At 43.6% G+C, this 18,332-nt stretch overlaps 2 protein-coding genes across 2 annotated transcripts in view; one reads left to right on the forward strand and one right to left on the reverse strand.

Annotated features, from left to right (window-relative positions):
* LOC144510602 (uncharacterized) overlaps positions 1 to 9,227 on the reverse strand; it is a 31,994-nt gene extending 22,767 nt beyond the window's left edge. The window contains exon 1 of the mRNA XM_078240178.1: positions 9,199 to 9,227. The gene's annotated coding sequence lies outside the window, so the exon portion shown is untranslated. The remainder of the gene's footprint in view (positions 1 to 9,198) is intronic.
* The window catches only part of chlsn (cholesin), a 352,112-nt gene that overhangs the window by 144,441 nt on the left and 189,339 nt on the right, over positions 1 to 18,332 (forward strand). The gene's annotated exons all lie outside the window — the stretch shown is intronic.

Genomic DNA, 18,332 nt, shown 5'->3' on the forward strand with positions numbered 1-18,332 from the left:
TTCCATTTGCCTTCTTAATTACCTGCTGCACCTGCAAACCAACTCCTTGAGATTCCTGCACAAGGACACCCAGGTCCCTCTGTACAGCAGCATGCTGCAATTTTTTACCATTTAAATAATAGTCCACTTTGCTGTTATTGCTACCAAAATGGATGACCTCACATTTACCAACATTGTACTCCATCTGCCAGACTCTCGCCCACTCACTTAGACTATCTATATCCCTTTGCAGACTTTCAGCGTCCTCTGCACACTTTGCTCTTCCAGATACTCCTCAGATATTGAAGCGGTTCATGACTAAATGCAACAAGACCAGTGCAATATCCAGGCTTGGGCTGACAAGTGGCAAATAACATTTGTGCCACATAAGTGTCAGGCAATGACCATCTCCGGCAAGAGAAAATCTAACCATCACCTCCTCGCATTCAATGGCATTACCTTTATTGAACCCTCCACAATCAACATCCTGGGGGGGTTACCATTGACCAGAAACTGAACTCGACTAGCCATATAAATACTGTGGCTAGGAATCCTGTGGCGAGAAACTTATCTCCTGACTCTGCAAAGACTGTCCACAATCTACAAGGTGCAAGTCAATAGTTTGGTGGCATACTCCCCATTTGCCTGGGTGAGTGCAGCTCCAATGACACATGAGAAACTTGACACCATCCTGGACAAAGCAGCCTGTTTGATTGGCACCACATCCACAAACATTCAATCCACTGACTCTACCACTGATGCACAGTAGGAGCCGTTTTCACCATCGACAAGATGCACTGCAGGAACTCACCAAAGCTCAATAGACAGCATTCTCCAAACCCATGACCACTACCATCTAGAAGGACAAGGACAACAAATGAACTGCAGTGGTATGAAAAATCAGCTCACCACCAGCCATGGGGAACGAATGCTGGCCTATCCAGCTCAGACAACATCCCTTGAATGCATTTTTAAAAGAATGCACAGGCACACCTAGATCCCTCTGCACCTTGGAATGCTGGAGCCGCTCTTCCTTTCAGTAATGCTCTGCCTTTCTGTTCTTCCTGCCAAAATGAATAACTTCTCATTTTCTTCACAAACCCCCTATGATGTCACAATGTAAACCAAATGAGCTCCACTTGCCACCAAGAAAAATTTACAAAATTGATATTTTCAATGACTGGAATCTTGCCCTTAATTATTTTTTCCTTTTGCCCAGGAACGTTAAAACCATGAATTTTTAATGCTCTGCATTTCCCTGGCTGAAGGCAAGCTCGTCTATAGACTATGACACATCTTTCCAATCTAATTAGAGCCTCCCATTGCCAAACATTATTTATAACATTTTGCATATTTTTGTGTGAACACTGCAAACCTGACCCACCCATGCTACTCAAGACATTTTGCTCTTCTATTCGACCTGATTCTTTCCTTCCCCCCTCTACTTTATACTCGACTACAATAAGTCGGTTGTTCAATACTCCCTGCAATTTATTCTTAATTTTTTTTCCCTTCACCCAAGATATTTTTAACCTCTTCCCTCGCATGCTCCAAGATTTGGCCCACCCCTGTCGGACCCAGTTAAGATCTTTCACAAAAATGACAATAGAAAATGCTGGAATATTCAGCAGATCAGGCAACATCTATGGGGGGATAAGCAGTGTTGACAGATCGAATTTGGTTTTGTGAATGTCTTTTTAAAAAATTCATTCATTGGGTGGCACAGTCGTTAGCATTGCTGCCTCACAGCGCCAGGGACCCGCGTTCAATTCCTGCCTCGGGTCACTGTCTGTGTGGAGTTTGCATGTTCTCCCCATGTCTGCGTGGGTTTCCTCCGGATACTCCGGTTTCCTCCCATAGTCCAAAGATGTACGGGTTAGGTGGATTGGCCATGCTAAATTGATCCTAGTGTCAGGGGGATTAGCAGGGTAAATATGTGGGGCTGCGGGAATAGAGCTTGGGTGGGATTGTGGTCGGTGCAGACTTGATAGGCCGAATGGCTTCCTTCTGCACTGTAAGGATTCCATGATGTGGGCATTGCTGGCTATTTATTGCCCATCTTAATTGTCCTTGAGAAGGTGGTGGTGAGCTGCCTTCTTGAGCCGCTGCAGTCCACATTTTGTAGATGGTGTAGGCACATCTACGAGTGGTTAGTGACATGAAGCATGAACTCTGTTTCTCTTTCTATAGATGCTGCCTCCCCTGCTGTGTAATTTTCAGCACCGCTGTTCTTTAGTTCAGATTTCCGGCATCTGTGGTATTCTGTGATTTTATCAGGAAAGAGGAGGTCCGGCTATCATGTTGCACCAGCTCCTCTTTTACACCAGTAGATGCGGATGGTGTTTTCAGAGTACACTGGGATTACCAACTCTGAATTGGATGGATCCCTGGAAGATTCATCATGTGATTTCCAGCCTCCAATTGCTTGGCCAGTTAAGCAGCCTTTATTCCCAATCCCCAATGTTTTTATAGCTAAGAAATTAGAGTGTTCAAAGTAAATGGAAAAAGAGACATTTTTTTGATATTGCGCAGTGATATTTCTCCAGGAGTGTACAAAAGGTTAACTTTCGATTCCTGAAGATTCCAGGGGAAATCTCAGAGGGTCTGCAACCCCAGACGCCGGATGAACGAGCATGTGGTTCAAAAGGCGGAAACAGAGGAATTTTGTGTGGCCAACAATGAATTGCACGTGTCCCAATGCAACAAACATATCTTTTGTCTTGCCTGTCTAGGCTGTGCATGTCGGTCGTAGATTCACAATTGACACCCTCCAGGCTAGAAACAACAACTTGTATTTGTACAGCACTGTTAACGTAATGAAGCCTTGATGTGGAGATGCCAGCGTTGGACTGGGGTGGGCACAGTAAGAAGTAACCTGGTGTTGTGAGACTTCTTACTGTAACAAAGCATCAAAAGGCACGTCACAGGAGCGTTACGAAGCAATGTATCACACTGAGCCACACAAGGGCAGATGACCAAAAGAATGGTCAAAAATGTAGGGTTTAAGGAGTGTCTTAAGGGAGGAGAACAAGATGGAGGGGCAGAGAGGGAATTCCAAAGCTTGAGGCCTGGGCAGTTGAAGGTCTGACTGCTAAATCCATTGTACTGAGGCTTCCCCTCAAGTACTCCGCAGTCAGGTGTGAGGGAACATAGCTCTTTATTATCTCATAGAGCCATAGAGGTTTACAGCATGGAACCAGGCCCTTTGGCCCAACTTGTCCATGCCATCCCCTTCTTTTAACTACTAAGCTAGTCCCAATTGCCCACATTTGGCCCATATCCCACTATACCCATCTTACCCATGTAACTGTCTACATGCTTTTTAAAAGACAAAATTATACCCACCTCTACTACTACCTCTGGCAGCTTGTTCCAGACACTCACCACCGTCTGTGTGAAAAAATTGCCCCTCTGGACTCTTTTGTATCTCTCCCCTCTCACCTTAAACCTATGCCCTCTAGTTTTAGACTCCCCTACCTTTGGGAAAAGATATTGACTATCTAGCTGATCTATGCCCCTCATTATTTTATAGACCTTTATAAGATCACCCCTCAGCCTTCTACGCTCCAGACAAAAAAGTCCCAGTCTATCCAGCCTCTCCTTATAACTCAAACCATCAAGTCCCGGTAGCATCCTAGTAAATCTTTTCTGCACTCTTTCTAGATTAATAATATCCTTTCTAGAACTGTACACAGTATTCCAAGTGTGGCCTTACCAATGTCTTGTACAACTTCAACAAGACGTCCCAACTCCTGTATTCAATGTTCTGACCAATGAAACCAAGCATGCTGAATGCCTTCTTCACCACTCTGTCCACCTGTGACTCCACTTTCAAGGAGTTATGAACCTGTACCCCGAGATCTCTTTGTTCTGTAACTCTCCCCAGTGTCCTACCATTAACTAAGTAAGTCCTGCCCTGGTTCAATTTACCAAAATACATCACCTTGCATTTATCTAAATTAAACTTCATCTGTCATTCATTGGCCCACTGGCCCATTTGATCAAGATCCCGTTGCAATCCTCGATAACCTTCTTCACTGTCCACTATGCCACCAATCTTGGTGTCATCTGCAAACTTACTAACCATGCCTCCTAAATTCTCATCCAAATCATTAATATAAATGACAAATAACAGTGGATCCAGCACCGATCCCTGAGGCACACCACTGGCCACAGGCCTCCAGTTTGAAAAACAATCCTCTACAGCCACCCTCTGTCTTCTGTCATCCAGCCAGTTTTGTATCCATTTGCCTACTTCATCTTGGATCCCGTGAGATTTAACTTTATGCAACAACCTACCATGCTGTCCCTTGTCAAAGGCCTTGCGAAAGTCCACGTAGACAACATCAACTGCACTGCCCTCATTGACCTTCTTGGTTACCCCTTCAAAAAACTCAGTCAAATTTGTGAGACATGATTTTCCACTCACAAAGGCATGCTGACTATCCCTAATTGATAATTTCATCATCCCTGATGAAAGTGAGGAGGTGTGGGATAGAGGGAAAGTTGGCCGATTGGATAGGTAACTGGCTGTCTGATCGAAGACAGAGGGTGGTGGTGGATGGGAAATTTTCAGATTGGAGGCAGGTTGCTAGCGGAGTGCCGCAGGGATCAGTGCTTGGTCCTCTGCTCTTTGTGATTTTTATTAATGACTTAGAGGAGGGGGCTGAAGGGTGGATCAGTAAATTTGCTGATGACACCAAGATTGGTGGAGTAGTGGATGAGGTGGAGGGCTGTTGTAGGCTGCAAAGAGACATAGATAGGATGCAAAGCTGGGCTGAAAAATAGCAAATGGAGTTTAACCCTGATAAATGTGAAGTGATTCATTTTGGTAGGACTAATTTAAATGTGGATTACAGGGTCAAAGGTAGGGTTCTGAAGACTGTGGAGGAACAGAGAGATCTTGGGGTCCATATCCACAGATCTCTAAAGGTTGCCACTCAAGTGGATAGAGCTGTGAAGAAGGCCTATAGTGTGTTAGCTTTTATTAACAGGGGGTTGGAGTTTAAGAGCCGTGGGGTTATGCTGCAACTGTACAGGACCTTGGTGAGACTACATTTGGAATATTGTGTGCAGTTCTGGTCACCTCACTATAAGAAGGATGTGGAAGCGCTGGAAAGAGTGCAGAGGAGATTTACCAGGATGCTGCCTGGTTTGGAGGGTAGGTCTTATGAGGAAAGGTTGAGGGAGCTAGAGGAGTCTGAGGGGAGACTTGATAGAGGTTTATAAAATGATGAAGGGGATAGATAGAGTGAACGTTCAAAGACTATTTCCTCGGGTGGATGGAGCTATTACAAGGGGGCATAACTATAGGGTTCGTGGTGGGAGATACAGGAAGGATATCAGAGGTAGGTTCTTTACGCAGAGAGTGGTTGGGGTGTGGAATGGACTGCCTGCAGTGATAGTGGAGTCAGACACTTTAGGAACATTTAAGCGGTTATTGGATAGGCACATGGAGCACACCAGGATGATAGGGAGTGGGATAGCTTGATCTTGGTTTCAGATAAAGCTCGGCACAACATCGTGGGCCGAAGGGCCTGTTCGGTGCTGTACTGTTCTATGTTCTAATTGCCCCTCTAAATGCCTGTCAATCCAGTCTCTCAGAATACCTTCTAACAACTTACGCACCACAGATGTGAGATTCACCGGCCTGTCGTTCCCAGGCTTTTCCCTGCAGCCCATTTTAAACAAAGGCATGACATTTGCCACCCTCCAATCTTCAGGCACCTCACTTGTGGCTGTTGATGATTCAAAGATCTCTGCTAGGAGACCCGCAATTTCCTCCCTAGCCTCCCACAACATCCTGTCTACTCACCCCACACTTCAAATTTTGACTGCTCCCACAGGGCGGTTCACAACAGCTCGCCCCACACCCAAGGTCACATGACCCATCCCTGAAAGGGGCTATGCCCCAACATACACAACAACGACCACAAATGATGCAATGATTATAATTGAGAATATACAAGAGGTCCAAATGAGAGGATCATGGGTATTTTGGAGAATTGTGCAGTTGGGGGAGTTTACAAAGATTGGCCAGGATGTTGGAGGCCAGCCCTTTGCATCCACCTGAAAGACCTCAACTTCAAAGGTAGCACCAGTTCTCCCTCAGTACTGCCCTGCAGTGTCATCTGGATTCTGGGTGACCAGAATTGCACACAGTATTCCAAGTGTGGCCTAACCAATGTCTTGTACAACTTTAACAAGACGTCCCAACTCCTGTATTCAATGTTCTGACCGATGAAACCAAGCATGCCGAATGCCTTCTTCACCACTCTGTCCACAGTGACTCCACTTTCAAGGAGCTATGAACATGTACCCCTAGATCTCTTTGTTCTGTAACTCTCCCCAACGCCCTACCATTAACTGAGTAAGTCCTGCCCTGGTTCAATCTACCAAAATGCAGCACCTCGCATTTGTCTAAATTAAACTCCATCTGCCATTCGTCAGCCCACTGGCCCAATTGATCAAGATCCTGTTGCAATTGGAGATAACTTTCTTCACTGTCCACCATGCCACCAATCTTGGCATAGTTTAAGGAGGGAATTCCAGAACTTCAGTAGCGGAACTTCGAAACAACCATTTTCTTTAAGGGTTTCAAAGAATGACACCATAAAGATCAGCAATCTATCAAAGAATTGCAGAAACAGAGAACGAGACAACTAAAGAGGAACCTATTTAAAATGAATGGATTGAAAAGAGGCTGCAATTTCTCAGTCTTCCTGCACCCAAAGTGGCAAGACAACTACTTTTCCTCTAATGTCCCCTCTGACTGAATCACTTGTGTCTCCAGGGATGAAAAAGACATAAGATAAATAACACATTTTCTAAAATTGATTGTTGCTGAAGTGTTGAAGTTTTTTTTGATTGACTTTCCAATTGCACTTTGTGCTGGGACTTGGGCATTAACAATGAGACAGGTATGATTATAACACCAAGCTGGTGGTCTCCATTGATTATTTCTCTGTTTTGTTACAGGTATGTACAGGTGGTATTTGTATTTGGTTTTCTTTGAAGAAGGCCCTGTGAGTATTCCACTGTGCATATGAATCATTTCCTGTCAAAACTTAAAATGAAAGTGCTTGTTTTTTTTTGTGCTTATTAAGCCTGAATACCAGATATTTTGAGATAAAATAGTGTTCTATTGCCTTAGACTGCGATACGATAATTTACTATCTCATAATATTCACCGATTTTAATTTGAGGTTCAGGTTTACCAATTGGCTTTGATATATGGATTCTCCAAACAAAACATTTGCTCTGGCTTTTTGGCTGCTGTCTGCTTTTAGGTGGGGGAGAAGCTTGAGGAATCTACCTGGGTACCTAACACAAAATCTTACTCATGAAGGTTTCAGTTAACTCCCCCCAGTTCTACAACCTCCTGGAACACAGATTTCCATTGTCCTTTTACATGGAATAAGCGCCTCCTAATTTCATGCCCCAATGAACAAGTTCCTGTTGTAAGATTGCGAACCCACGTTATGAAGTGGGGCTCGCCTGTGTTACGTTTACAGAACACATTATGGTCCGAAGCAGGATAGTTGTCCTCGTGATGATTCCATCAAACCTCAAAGCAGTAAAATGGTTTGGTTGTATTCCGAGATAAACCAAATGACAGAAGCTAGAAACTCGAACATGGAGCCGTTAAAATGACTCAACAGCAGCATGTATTACGTCAGATCAATATTTCTAATATCCGTGCTGTGTGGGCTATACACTGTCAATTGAACTCAAAAGATTGATGTAAAATAGGAACAAGATTGCTACTGTGCTAAAACTGCATATGGAATTCTCGGTGACTTGATACCTTAAGACTGTATTGATTCAAGTAACTTAAACAACTCAAATAACCTAATGTGATTTTTTTCTAAATCCATAAATACAATTCAATTTATAATACAAATTTATCAGTACAACATGGATAGAGACATTGAGTACAAAAGTAAGGAAGTTTTGCTCAGTCTTTATAAAGACCTTGGCCAGAGTATGGTGTCCAATTCTGGGCATGTGAAGGGATGTGGAGGCTGTGGAGATTTACTCAAGGAGGCCAGGGATTTATGACCTTAGTGATGTGGAAATGGGATTGTTCTCCTTGGAGTAAGTTAGGCTAAGGGGAGATTTAATCGAGGTGCTGAAAATCATGAAGGGTTTTGATAGAATAGATGGCGAGAAACTGGCATTAGCTGGAGAGTCAGTAACCAGAGGTCGCAGATAATTAGCAAAAATGCTTGGGGGAGGAGAGGAACTGTGTTTTGACTTGGTGAGTTGCTGTATCCAGAAAGCACTACCTGTAAGGCTGATGGAAACAGATTCAATAATGAATGTTGGAAAGGATTTGGGTTAAAAAAACTGGAAAAATGTTTGTGTGGCTATGAGGAATGAATAGGGTTATCCTTTCAAAGAGCTGGAACAGACGTGATGGGCTTAATGGCCTCCTTCTGCTGTATTTTTCAAGCAGCCATTTTGATAAAAGGCCTTATGCCTGAAGATAACCTGGATTGGGCATCACTTTAACTGCTAAGGTCTAACTTTAAAATTACACTTTAAAAAAAAAAGCAAGCAATACAAATCAATTCCACCAGTGATTTCAGAAGCATTGCCATAAAAAACAGTCAAGCATAATTCCCAAATTTGGTTTGCACATACAGTAAGCAGTACTTGGAAATGTAATCTGCCTGGCCCTCGAAGTTCCAGAAGCACTTGACTATTTACAGGTCACAGCAGCAGAAGTAGTATCACTCCATGTGATGCTGCTGTGAATTGCTAACCAACCCTCCTGTCCTTTCGGGTCAATAAATGCTAATGCACAGGAATTACCTCTGAGCCATTGAGTATCTATGTGAAACGCAAAGCAGTTAGCATTCACAACATTGGTGCACAGCAGGAGGACTGACTGACCATTTGAGCAAATCTAAAATTAACTTCAGAGGCTACTGTTGAACCTCGTTTACGCATTCAGAAAGAGCATTTTGGTTAAAACTTGATTCCGTTTCCAAAAGCAAAGTGCAACACTTTCAGTCATCCTGATGTTCTGCAGTGTACTCAGCAGATCTACTCAGTTTTGTGAAAGCACCAATTCCACACCCTTTAGGGCTGCATTTTTAATATTGTGCCAACTTAAAATAGAACACAACAGCATAGATTGTAACCGGTTTGCTGCAGTTTTTAAATTTAACGAAGTATTTTACCAAACTTACATGACGGTAGGCTTTTACTCACCCTTTGATTCTGCTTTTGATAGCTTGCTAGCTAAAATAGTGAGGAAGTGACTGAGACTTCCTCTTTGAGGGCGTTACTTGCTCTCTGTAGAACAGCCAGGCTAACTGTTCTCTGAGCCATTTCAGTGCTAGGAGATCTGTTTATTCAGAAATGTGTTTCACCGCTTTTGTTTCCAAAGTGCAAACTGCTTTTGAAAGAACTTGATTGTGTCACTTTTCTGAAGAGCAAATATGCTTGGCCCAGTTTGCTTGCTCCCCTGTGTCGTGTCTGCCCACAAATTGTGCCAAGAGTGAAGAAGTCTTGAACACAGGGGTTTTTTGACAAGAGTTTTCCATGTCTTTTGCAATCCTCTTGCTCTCAATGCTTTTTGTTAACCTCGAGCAAGTCACTTCCTTTGGAAATATTAAAAGCAATGGAGTTTGGTTGATAGCAATCTGCTATCCAATGACAGAAGTGCAGAATTATCTCACGGAAGGCATATTCCTGAGCCCAGTTTTGCCATTCGAGGGAGATGCCCCAAGTGTTCTGGGTTACCTTTCATGAGGGAATGAAGGAAAGATCAATAAGGCTACAATGTTGGGTGGACATGATGCACATTCTAGTGGTCAGTATCAGTGGGATTCCCCTTCAGGAATAGAATTCAACCACCTCTTGGGAGATTTAGGTATTGAACTGTAGCCATTAAAAGAACTGGAAAGCTCTCTCTGGACAACTGCTTCACCATGTCAAGCCATATTCTACACTTTATGCTTTGCATACAGCTGTTCCATCCCCCTAAAATTCTCCTGACAAAGTCAGCTTGAAATTCTATTACTAAAATAATTAGATTAATAAATTATCCCATGGCTATTACATAGCCTTGGATTAAGTTAGCAATTTGCCCCTTTCCTATTTTAATGTGATCAGCTGGATCTAATGGAGTGAAAAGAACACTTTAAAAAAAAAACCTGCACGAGCTGTGCATAATTGTGCTATCACAATTCCTAAATATATTTTGAATAAGCACTGAGGAAGGGTGGGGTATTGTGGTGACCATAGCGATGTTTATATTTTATCCATAAATAATGTGTACTCTACACTGCAACTTTCATTTGCACTGTGAAAGTGAAGACAATGTTTGTTCTTAATATTTAGCACTGTTCTTTTCAAAAACAGAAAACTCTTTGCTGCAACATTGCATTATGCATTTCGTCTCCAATAATCCTTTCAGTTATTGAAGAGTTAAAGGAAGAGGGAGTTTCCTCAATAGAATTGATTCCAAGACCCATTTTGCATCCTGATTGCAGATTTGGTACAGGGGAAAGAAAGGCTCTGAGGGAGAGACTCAAAATTGGGAAGACATTTGGCACTTAAAGGCAAAGTTTGAAACTTCGCAAACAATAGCAACTCGCATTTGTATGCTGCTGCCCACTGCATAAAAAATCCCAAAGGCACTCCCAAGAGCACAATTGGGCAAACACTGGCACTTGAGCCAAAGAAGGAGATACTTGGTCAGGTTCCCAAACACTTGTTAAAAGTGGTAAGTTTTGAACAGCATCTTAATGGAGGAGGGAGAGAAGTCGAGCAGTTTGGGAGGGAATTCCAGAACTTAGGGCCCAGGTGACTGATGGCACAGACTCCAGTGTCGGATTGAAGAAAAGTAAATGATACACAAGGATTTAAGGGCCGTTAGTTTATAACAGGAGGAGGCCATTACTCCTCGAACCATTTTAGCGAGGTCACAGCTGATCTGTGGCTGAACTCTACATATTCATTTTTAACCTGCATTGTTTAACATGTTTGGATAACAAAAATCTATCAATCTGTTTTAAAAGTAAGAGTTGATGCCACATCAATTGCTATTTGCAGAAGAGGGTTCCCAACTCCTCCCACCCTTTGTGTGAAGAAGTGTTTCTTAAACTCACTCCTAAGAGGTTTGACTGTAACGTTTAGGCCATGCCCCACCTACCCTCAACCAGTAGAAATAATTTATCTCAAACTATCCTATGGTTCCGTCAATATCATAGGATCTTAGGATGGTTACAGCACATGTCTACTCTGGCTCTCTGCAAGGGCAACTCACCTAGTCCCACTCTACTGCCTTTTCCTTTTTATTTTTTTTCTCTTCAGATAATTATCAGATTCTCTTTTGAAAGTCACAATTGAACCTCCCTCTGCTACACCCATTGCAGTGCATTCTAGATCCTAACTGTGTAAACAAAAAAGGTGCTCACATTGTCTTGGGTTCTTTCACCAAGCACCTTAAATTTGTGTCCTCACTTTGGTTCTCAGCCTTGTCTTGCAAACGTTGATCAAATCACCCCTTAACCTTCTAAATTCCAGGGTATAAACGCCAGTTTATGTAATCGCTTCTCATCGCTTATCCCTTGCAGGCCAGGTTTCATTCTAGTAAATCTACACTTCAGTCCCTCCGAGGCCAACATGTGCATTTTAAAAGTGTAGTGCCCAGAACTGCTCACTGTGCTCTTGGTTTGGTGTGACCAGGGCTTTGTATTGCTGAACTAGGACTCCTATCTCCTTGTATTTTAGTCCTTGTGCTCAGCATGGGAAATGATATCAGAACAATATACTACAGCATCCAATTCCTGAGATGGATTTTATTAGCTGGAAGGAAAACAACACATGTTTATGCCTTGGTATTAGAAGTCAAAGTGCCAGGTTATCTGCACACACACTAATTGAGCAACAATACTCTGCATACAGACAAGAACGATACCATGTCTCCCCTACGTACTCTATGAATGGTATGTTTTGCCTGTATAGCGCGCAAGAAGCAATCCCCATACATGTGACAATAATAAATCAAATCAAATTCCCTTAGATGCTCATGGGTTTAAGAACTAGGTGTCAGTAAAGGATAATTTTCCACCCAATCAACTATTGTACAGAACAACAGTAAACATCCATTAGCCTCTGGTTTGCACCTGCAGATGCATCAAAAGTTGAGAAACTGTTTCTTTAAAACAAAAGGGTTGAGAAATGATGTTGTGACACAATATCAAAAACAGGCTGAAAAGAGGAGGAAAGAAGGGATACTCGGAAGCGTACATGTGGATCACCAAAGAGCAATTAAGACTTTACTAATGGACTAGTTGAAACCAAGCTCTTGAGAGCTCTGGAGCAAATCACAACATGGAGAATCCAATCCCTTGGAAACACAGTGGCAAAACAGACTTGAGCATGAGTTGGGACTATCTAAGATTGGGATTGCTCAAGCTTCTAAAACTATCATAAACATGTTCTTGGTTGTCAACTTTCAAGAATAGAATATTGACCTTTTGATATTGCTGGAGAAAAGTAATGGGACATTTTTTTTAAAATGATTTTTTTCCCAATTTCTTTGTGCACCTTTATTTGGTAGAAAGATGGGGGGAAATGGCTCTTTGACAGAGCGACGTAGTTGGGGGGTATAGGTCATGTGATGAAACCGCCAGGAATATGGCGAACCGGAGTTGGTAACCCTAAAGAGGATGCCAGTAATGTCTTTGGTGGGTGGTTTTGGAGGAAAGGAAGTATTGTCCACGGGAACTACTGTTCTTCGGACAATAAGGATACTCCAGTAGCAAGCAATAAAAAAAACTAACTTCACAAAGTAAATCAAAGAAAAGGATTAATAAAGAAATTTCATTACATCGCCACTTGGACAATGCCCTGGGCCACAAATGCTCCCCACAATCCCCATCTGTTTTCTATTTATACAGGTCAGCTGGTTAGCTGACCACCACATCATTTTGCCATTGGTTACGTTCTAACAACTACCATTGAACAGAGGGGAAGAGGGACAGTGTTGCCAGCCATTTTCTGTTGGGAAATTTGAAAATGTTCCAGGCACATCGCCTAATAAGGAACCTGAACTCTAATGATGAAACTTCAATAAGGTAATATTCCAAAAGGACCGCTAGGCATCCTTCTGGATCGAGAGGGGGAAATATCACAGAAGTGAGAGGTGGCCCTGAGCCCTCCAGAGTGCCTGTACGTCTGATAACCAATATAGCAATCTGCTTCTGGCTTCAGCTGGGAGGACAGCTACTGTCAGCTGAGGCTCAGTGGGTAGCGCTTTCACCTGAGTCAGAAGGTTGTGCATTCAAATCCCACTCCAAAGCCATGGAATACTAAGGAACTCTTGAGGCAGTCCTGAGGAACTGAATCATAGAATCATAGAATCCCTACAGTACAGAAAGAGGACATTCGGCCCATCGAGTCTGCACTGACCACTATCCCACCCCCATATCCCTACATATTTACCCACTAATCCCTCTAATCTACATATCTAAGGACACTAAGGGCAATCTTAGCATGACCAATCAACCTAACCCGCATATCTTTGGACTGTGGGAGGAAACCGGAGCACCCGGAGGAAACCCACGCAGACACGAGGAGAATGTGCAAACTCCACACAGACAGTGACCCAAGCCGGGAATCGAACCCAGGTCCCTGGAGCTGTGAAGCAGCAGTGCTAACCACTGTGCTACTGTTGCTCTTTGGGGATGAATAGTTAAACTGATGCCCTGTGTGCTCTGTTGGGTGGACATAAACAATCCCTAGTTTGTAATCGAGCCGGGGAGTTATGTCCAGAGTCAATATTTTTATCCCTTGAGAAACTTCAGCAAACATAAATTATTGCATTGCTGTTTGTTGGAGCTTGCAGTGTGTAAATTGGCTGTCATGTCCCCTGCATTATGACAGTGACTACACTTCAAAGGTACTTGGCTGAGAAACACTTTTGGGATGCTCGGAGGCTATGAATTGTGGAAATGGAAATCTTTTTCCCAGAAATTGAGTCAACACTAAGACGTGTGCTGGATTGTTCCAAATTCAGCTCATTCCCCTATAAAGGATGCAGGGATCATAAGCGAGGAAATTCCTGATAGTCTCTGCGTGATTGCTGGGAAGGGGTGGGCGGTTAGAGGGAATGATGGCTAGATGGGTGTGTTGTGTGGAAGCATGTTTGCTTGAAACTGATAAGAGAAATGATTCATCTGTCATGTGAAGGAGATGGTGCAACAGGAGTAGGGGCAGGAAAAGTGGGTTTTGCCTTTTTTCTTAAAAATAAGAATTTGAGGGAGGGATTTTAGGATGGTGCAGGAATGTAGACTACAGCTAACTGTAGGCGAGTCCTGGCAATGCAGCCCAATAAACCCAGCTAGTTCCACTCCCTGCTCTTGTGTTTTTCATTGGTCTGTTAGTCTTAAAAGAAATCATAGAAATCATAGAAACCCTACAGTGCAGAAGGAGGCCATTCGGCCCATCGAGTCTGCACCGACCACAATCCCACCCAGGCCCTACCCCCACATATTTTACCCGCTAATCCCTCTAACCTACACATCCCGGGACTCTAAGGGGCAATTTTTTAACCTGGCCAATCAACCTAACCCGCACATCTTTGGACTGTGGGAGGAAACCGGAGCACCCGGAGGAAACCCATGCAGACATGAGGAGAATGTGCAAACTCCACACAGACAGTGACCCGAGCCGGGAATCGAACCCAGGACCCTGGAGCTGTGAAGCAGCAGTGCTAACCACTGTGCTACCGTGCCGCCCTCATTGATGGATAAATCCTATATTAGAATGGCAAGATCTATTGTTATCTGTAACTTGTGATGGAAACTAATGGATTGAAAGATAGACTTAAACTAGAGGCGCCACAGCTTGCTTTGAAGCTGCTCATGAAGATGTAAAGCTGGAAGCTTAGCCTATGTTAACGTAGCACAAAGCAGATAAAAGTGTGGGCTGTTTTGAATCCAGCTACGCCAGCTAAAAACAGAGTGTATTTTATTACTAAATATCCATTAAATCATAGCCAAAGATTGATTGAGTCCAACCAACTTTTAATGTTTTTGTAACATGGACCTATTTGTTCCTTTTTTGTTGGAGTGAAATAGATTGAATTAGATTTGGGCTTTTCACTTCTGACCTTAGGCGCAGTTGTGGCTCAGTCCAATGTGGTGAACTTGAGGACTTTAAGGTTCCGACAGGAAATGTGTTTGTCAAGCCTTGATCCAGATTCTATTGTGCGTGGGCCCAGAGCACAGTAACCCAACAATAAAAAAGGGATTTCTGAGGTTGGGACAGATTTTCTCTCCAGGAATTTTCAGATATAACTAGCCAGGAAATATTTCCAGCTAATTCTGGGCACCCAAAATTATAATAACGATCAGAACTATTATCTCACTACGATGGTCCCATATGTAAATACTCACTTTATCATCATTCATATGACCCAAACTACTGAGATGGGCAGCTCAATTTCAAGAATCTAGATGATTTGACAACCCAACATTTTTTTTGCTTCTTCTTTCATTTTGTCACCGCCCCCCCCCCCCCCCCCCCCGCCCCCACACACACACACACCCTCCAGCCCTCCTGCATTAACCAGGGATCTCTGCTTTCAAATTAACAATAAATCTAAATTGGTTTGTAAGTGGCTGTCTGCTTACAACTGGTTTGTACAGTATGTTCTGTTGGGGCACAGGGTTTTTAAGTGAAAGCTTTGGAAGGAATAATTCTTTAGATTTAACCTGCAAAAGGATAACCTCGGAAACAGAGTTTTGTGGGTGTGCAAACGTCTTGAAACAGTTTTAATTTCTGCTCCAAGTATCAATTACATTCAGGGTTTTGTCCAGGACCCAACATTAACCCTTCAAAACCTCAGCAACCAGCATGTATACATTGTGCAAGGACTGTCATTCTTGGGCTAGAGATAAAGTCGTGCAATTGCCCTTTTCCTCACAGCGACATTCTTGATTATCTCAAATTACATCCTTTGAGCAGTAGACATACCGACATTCCATCACGAGATTGCTGTCTTCTGTCTCCCTGTTTTAGTGTAGAATGTGTTAGGATCTCTACTCTCTGTCTGTCTGTCTGTCTCTCTCTCGGTCTCTTTCTCTTTCTCTCTCTCTCTCTTTCTCTCCTTGCTGCTACTCTCATTGGAACTCTGATAGCCAGGTGTTGGAGAAGAGAACTGCAGCCTAGCCTTTGTACGCTTACAAGCTTTTAAATACAGAGATATGTTACATACATCATATACCTTCAATTTAAAACAAGCATCTTCAGCCAGGATGTGAGCTCAGATGAATCCCTTCTGAATACAACTGATCACCCAGTTAATGTGCACTCCTCTTCTCCACTCCCCCCCCCGCCCCCCTCCCCCCACCCCCCCCCCCCCCCCCCAAACCCAAGTTAGATCAATAATGGCCGCATTTTCCACTCTCACATGCCCTGTCACCGCTGCCAGCAAGAACAGAAAATTTGGCGCTCAGCAAAATCTCCATTCACTGCAGCGGAACTGGAAAGTCCCAGCTGTGGGCGAGGTCAGTGAATCTGGCCCTATATGTTTCAGAGCAGAACTACTCCAATACCAATAATGAAATAAGTCCTCTACACAGTTCTGACAGAATTCAGACTGTGCCTATTTTGAGCTCATTGTGAAAGAGCCCTCATGGAGCCCTCATTTCATACGTTTGTCCTCAACCCCTCAATACATCCACTTCCCCTTGCATGGTCTGGGGTGAGATTATTAGGCCTTGGGTCTCTCTAAAGACCAAGATCAATACTTTATTTCTTTTGGCAGTTTACCCAATAAATGAGGAGACCACCCACAGGACCTGCGCCGCCTCCCCCCCCCCCCCTCAACCACCACCACCCCCCCCCCCCCCCCCCCCCCTCCACACCCGCCACCCCTCCCCCACTGCCCAACTTCAACTGGCCAAGGGTGAGAACATCAATCAGAGATTTGAGCTCACTTTTGCCGTCAGGAACCGAGTAGTATGTCAGAGCCCCTCATGTTTTAAATTAATCAGTAGCGCTCTGCCAAACCAAGTATGCAATCTCAAATATCAGTGATTAGTCAGCCGAATGTAAGGCATCATATTTACTGCAAATGGACTTGCTTCAATTACAGCATGTTGGAATTCAGACACCGAAGTGGTTGAATGTTTTTTTACAACGTGTTGAGGAAATTGTTGCAATGGCATCTGAGAAAGTGTTACTCAACGAAAGCACGACAACAAATCATTAACCATTAACATCACTGCACATATAGTGGAAGACTTGTTAAAGCTTTACAAGATTGGTTGGAGGTACTTACATTTGTGGTTATTCTGAGCCTGCCTTCAAGTTACAAAACTACAACAAATGGTCACAGAGTGCAGAACGGAGGTCCTCCTCTGTATGAGGCTTTGTTGTGAATGTAAGATTTCATAATAGACAGGAACTTATTCAAATTATTTTGACCTGATTTCAAATGGAAGCCTGGGTTCTCCCATCGACTCAGTCAATGTCTACCGTCCACTTTGGGAGCAGAACTGTACAATTCATGAGGACTTCGGCTTTGATTCTGAAAGCTCCTCTGGGCTCAGGAGGGGAAATTTAACCCGGGGTTCCTGTGCTTGATTGCTAGCTCAGTGACTGACCCCTTCTAAAGTGTGTACTGACAGTTTGAGTGTGTGGTTGGATTAAGCTGTGGAACCTGTGGTCAAGCAACCCACCGATGCAGCCTGGAGGAAAGCTTGTACTGGTAGCACTCGCTCAGCAGGATGGATCAGAACTGTGAGAGAGGAGCCCTCATCCTCATCTTCATGTCCCTGCGTGGCCTTGCCCCTCCCGATCTTTGTAAATTCCTCCAGCCTGACAACCTTCAGATCTCTGTGTTCCTCCACCTCCAGCCTCTACTGTATCCATCACTTTGTTTGTTTCACCATTGACGGCCATGTTTTCAATTGCCCTGGCCCTAACCTACAAGCTTCTCCTTGTGATAACCCCCATGATCTGCATGGGGAATCACTAATTGACTTCCCAGTTGGGCTCATTGAATCCCATTTCAGAGATCTGAGCAGAAAATCTGGACCACATCCGGTGTTGAATGTGCCATCGAGGTCCAGTCTGTAATAACTTTAACAAGGCTCCCGATGTGGACCTGTTAGAATATGAGCTCCCAGATTAAGGGGAAAATGGCTTGTCCAATCAGTGAGCCTGCATGTGTGCATAATGTGGAGTGTCAAGGTTCCTAGCACTCTGGGCTTATACTCCATACAAGGACGTTCCTGACTGAGTGTTGCTAACTATGTAAATAAATCTAAGTTTGGTGAAGGGACACTGTCCTCGGAAGAGTTATTTCGCTGTCCAGCCTCTCT

The sequence above is a fragment of the Mustelus asterias genome, chromosome 23, assembly GCF_964213995.1.
Source record: "Mustelus asterias chromosome 23, sMusAst1.hap1.1, whole genome shotgun sequence".
NCBI classification, from domain to species: Eukaryota; Metazoa; Chordata; class Chondrichthyes; order Carcharhiniformes; family Triakidae; genus Mustelus; species Mustelus asterias.